Raw genomic sequence first — 5,000 nt, forward strand, 5'->3', positions numbered from 1 at the left:
ATATTGAAGATAGTAAAGTTTTAGCATCGACATTAATCGTAATTTTAACACACGGAATCAGGACGATATCACGTTAGAAAATCGATACACGAACGGGACCGGACTCTGTCGTTTTCCGAAATCGATACGCGAACGCCCGAGTGACTATCCGCACCCCGAGGCCGGGCCGCACGATCTTTATTACGGACCGCTACCGTCTCGACGACGACGACGACGACGACGACGACGACGACGACGACGACACCTTTCTTTGTCTCAGTCGACATCGCGTATGAAAGAGTGCGATCGTCATCAGCACGAAATTTATGCATCGATACGCGAACGGGACCGGACTCTGTCGTTTTCAGAAATCGATACGCGAACGCATCGGCGGCTGGCTACGCGCAATCCGCGATCGGGTCGAACGATGATGATGATGATGATGATGATGATGATGATGATGATGATGATGATGACGACGACGATGACATCGAGATCAGGGTCAGATATAGATATGTAGATCGGTGGTATGCAATCGATACGCGAACGCTCTATCGCGCTACGCGGAGACGCATACAGTCGTTCCCGCATATACATGGGACTGGCGCGAGACGCGCCGGTCGGCCGAATAGAGTTCTCTCCGATGCTCTTCTGTTTTGTTTTGTTTGTTGGTGGTTGTGGAGTGTGGAGTGTGTTTTTTTGGTTGGTGGGGTGTGTGTGGTGTGGTGGTGTTAGTTTGTTTGCGGAGATTGCGTTTTTTTTAGATTTAGTTTTTTTTTTTTTTTTTTAAATAAAAAAAAAAAAAATTAAAAATTATTCTTAGAAAACGCGCGCGAATCGAACAAAACTAATAACACCGATACACAAACAACGCGCGCCACCAACGAGAACGCCCGAAACTGAAACTTCTATAACCGACAAACGCACGAACGACACAGCGGCGGCGGAGGAGGGAAGAAAAAGGGGATCATCTCCCCACAACAACACACCGTAAACTGTGTCGGACGACGTCTCCGTTATGTAAGAGCGGAAGGCGTAAGAGAACGTCTCGTTTAATTAACGCGAACGGCGTTGGGCTCCCGAGTCGACTTCGGGGCGGCCCTTAACGCATCGCATCAACGAGCTCGTCGCGCGCTAGTCGCGCGACGGTCGATCATGATATATAAATCAAGGATTTCGGATCTCTCTAAAACCGGGCTGGAAATCGGTCATTGTTCGTTTTGCGAAACGATATTTTATAAAAGTGAAGATTTGTATGTGTCTCGTCAAAGAACGTTCCGATGAATCGGACGCGATGCCGCGTCCAAAGTAAATCTGGACGAACGCGAGGCGAGTGTTGAGATATACATTTTCCTCCGTGAACAGATAGAAAAACGAATTCATTTTGTTGTTGCGGTGTGGTGTTGTGTGTGTATTGTAATAAATACGCACGCACGCACGCACGCAAAAAGCTACCTAGGCACCGGCGCGTCACGGCGTTTCGAACGTCCGACGCGTCGCTTGTCACACGTCTATCATATCATCATCACCCTCATATCTCTCGTATGTGCGGTGTTGGTGTGTGTTAGCTCTAGCTAGCTCCCTGGTTGATCCTGCCAGTAGTTATATGCTTGTCTCAAAGATTAAGCCATGCATGTCTCAGTGCAAGCCGTATTAAGGCGATACCGCGAATGGCTCAATATATCAGTTTTGGTTCCTTAGATCTTACCTCGGTTACTTGGATAACTGTGGTAATTCTAGAGCTAATACATGCAATCAGAACTCTGACCAGTGATGGGATGAGTGCTTTTATTAGATCAAAACCAATCGACGGAGGGCCTCGCGTCCGAAGTCGTTAATTTTGATGAATCTGGATAACTTTTGCCGATCGCATGGTCCAGCACCGGCGACGCATCTTTCAAATGTCTGCCTTATCAACTTTCGATGGTAGTTTCTGCGACTACCATGGTTGTCACGGGTAACGGGGAATCAGGGTTCGATTCCGGAGAGGGAGCCTGAGAAACGGCTACCACATCCAAGGAAGGCAGCAGGCGCGCAAATTACCCACTCCCGGCACGGGGAGGTAGTGACGAAAAATAACGATACGGGACTCTTACGAGGCCTCGTAATCGGAATGAGTACACTTTAAATATTTTAACGAGGAACAATTGGAGGGCAAGTCTGGTGCCAGCAGCCGCGGTAACTCCAGCTCCAATAGCGTATACTAAAATTGTTGCGGTTAAAAAGCTCGTAGTTGCATTTGTGCGCCGCGCTGTCGGTGCACCGCATCCGCGGTGATACTGACACGTCTGCGGAGCATATCGTCGGTGAGCCGTCGGTAAAACGGCGGTTCAATATCAAAATCCTATCGCGGTGCTCTTCGGTGAGTGTCGAGATGGGCCGACAATTTTACTTTGAACAAATTAGAGTGCTCAAAGCGGGCTCAAAATGCTGCTTGAATATTTCGTGCATGGAATAATAGAATATGATCTCGGTTCTATTTTGTTGGTTTTCAGAACTCCGAGGTAATGATTAATAGGGATAACTGGGGGCATTCGTATTGCGACGTTAGAGGTGAAATTCTTGGATCGTCGCAAGACGAACATCAGCGAAAGCATTTGCCAAAGGTGTTTTCATCAATCAAGAACGAAAGTTAGAGGTTCGAAGGCGATTAGATACCGCCCTAGTTCTAACCGTAAATATGTCATCTAGCGATCCGCCGACGTTACTACGATGGCTCGGCGGGCAGCTTCCGGGAAACCAAAGATTTTGGACTCCGGGGGGAGTATGGTTGCAAAGCTGAAACTTAAAGGAATTGACGGAAGGGCACCACCAGGAGTGGAGCCTGCGGCTTAATTTGACTCAACACGGGAAATCTCACCAGGCCCGGACACCGGAAGGATTGACAGATTAACAGCTCTTTCTTGATTCGGTGGGTGGTGGTGCATGGCCGTTCTTAGTTGGTGGAGCGATTTGTCTGGTTAATTCCGGTAACGAACGAGACTCTAGCCTGCTAAATAGGCGTCGTCATTTAGGTGTGCGCCGCTCCGGTGGCGCAACTCACTGGCGACGTATTAAAATTCTTCTTAGAGGGACCGGCGGCTTCGAGCCGCACGAGATTGAGCAATAACAGGTCTGTGATGCCCTTAGATGTCCTGGGCCGCACGCGCGCTACACTGAAGGAATCAGCATGTTCTCCCTGGCCTAGAGGCCCGGGCAACCCGTTGAAACTCCTTCGTGCTGGGGATTGGGGTTTGCAATTATCCCCCATAAACGAGGAATTCCTAGTAAGCGCGAGTCATAAGCTCGCGTTGATTACGTCCCTGCCCTTTGTACACACCGCCCGTCGCTACTACCGATTGAATGATTTAGTGAGGTCTTCGGACCGACACGCGGTGGCTTCACGGCCGTCGGCGTTGCTGGGAAGTTGACCAAACTTGATCATTTAGAGGAAGTAAAAGTCGTAACAAGGTTTCCGTAGGGGAACCTGCGGAAGGATCATTAACGTGTGTGTATGTGTGCGAGACGCGTGATATGTTCACGAACGTTGTTGCGCCGCTGTTGCTGTTGTTGCTGTTGCGACGACGACGACGACGACGACGACGACTTCGTACATACCGTGTTTACACATATATATATGTAATACATCCATAATGATATATATATATACGACATATATACATATATATGTACGTACGCGCGCGCTGCTGTTCGTATCTAATGCGGACGAGCGCGCGCGCGTGTGCGTGCGTGTGTGTGTGCGTGTTTGTATATATGTATAAAAAATAAAATGTGAAATAATTGTCTCTAGCGTCTATTACGCCTAACGGCGCAGCGGCGACGGCGCCGTGGCGGTGGCCGGTGGCGGTGGTGGCATTCGTCGAAAGTGCTACCGCCGCCGCTGCCTCCGCCGCCGTCGAAGCGGCCGGGTGGCGGAAAAACGCCGAGAGACGAGCGCCGACCGGGGCATACCAAACGGAGCGTTCGAAGCGGTGAAAATCCCCACTGCCTAGCTCAGGCCCTTTATTGTCGGTTGGCGCTATACAAAACGAAATTTAAGCGGTTAGAAAGATGACAATGTCGTGCGTCACGCCAGCTCGTTGGGGGGTGCGCGGGTCGTCGTCGTTCATCATTCTAAAGGATTCGCGTCGGGGCGTTAAGCTTTTTCGGTGCCGTTTCTTTATGAACGCCTCGGCGCACATGAATTCGACCAACTTTCGACGTTAATACATAAAAACGGACAATCAAGTGGCCGACGGCGAGAGCCGTAGGCCGCTACCGTAAGTAATAACAACATTAAGAAAAAACCATTACCCTGGACGGTGGATCACTTGGCTCGCGGGTCGATGAAGAACGCAGTTAACTGCGCGTCATAGTGTGAACTGCAGGACACATTTGAACATCGACATTTCGAACGCACATTGCGGTCCGTGGAGAAATATCCAGGACCACTCCTGTCTGAGGGCCGGCTGTTAAAATATAAAAACCACACTGTTCGGTGTAGAACGCGCGCTACGTGCGCTCGCGCCGGTCGATGCGCGCGGCGGTGACGCGCGACGCGGCGGCGGCGGGTTGGTGGGGGGTGATGAACGAGCTCGCGGACGGTGCGATGGGACGATCTCTAATAAGAGTCTCTCGTCCGCGCCGCCGCGGCTCTCACTCTCTCTCTCTCACTATCCGCCGTCGCTGTCGTCGCGCTGCCGCTGCCGCACTACCGCGCGCGGGCGAGCGGGCGCGCGCTCTTTCGAACAATTGACGGTTTCCGTTGAACGTTCTTCGCGACGGACGACGGACGGCGGGGTGCTGCACCCCTCACGTCCGCGTACGCGCGGAGCGCGTTTACGGTCCGTTTAAATATATCGAATTGTATTGAATATGAAACGAGTGTGAAAAGATTACACGCATCGCTAAGACGCGAGTCTTCGTAGTGCGGTCTTCGTCCGAGCTCATCGGTTCGTGTATACGATATAATAAAATATATCGGAAGCACAGACGACGCGTCTCCGACGGATGCGACCGGCAGGCGGTGAATGTTTTCTTGC

General features: G+C 50.9%; 2 non-coding genes across 2 annotated transcripts; both read left to right on the forward strand.

The window, feature by feature from the left end:
* Positions 1 to 1,558: 1,558 nt before the first annotated feature.
* LOC137929249 (small subunit ribosomal RNA) lies at positions 1,559 to 3,462 on the forward strand. The gene has a single exon (XR_011108803.1). It is a non-coding gene; the product is annotated as a small subunit ribosomal RNA (ribosomal RNA).
* An 807-nt stretch (positions 3,463 to 4,269) lies between these two features.
* LOC137929258 (5.8S ribosomal RNA) lies at positions 4,270 to 4,426 on the forward strand. Its single transcript, XR_011108810.1, has one exon. It is a non-coding gene; the product is annotated as a 5.8S ribosomal RNA (ribosomal RNA).
* Positions 4,427 to 5,000: the final 574 nt, after the last annotated feature.

This window comes from Battus philenor, unplaced genomic scaffold (assembly GCF_028537555.1).
Source record: "Battus philenor isolate CCGP_79_NKW_IND1 unplaced genomic scaffold, ilBatPhil1.0.hap1 SCAF_48, whole genome shotgun sequence".
NCBI classification, from domain to species: domain Eukaryota; kingdom Metazoa; phylum Arthropoda; class Insecta; order Lepidoptera; family Papilionidae; genus Battus; species Battus philenor.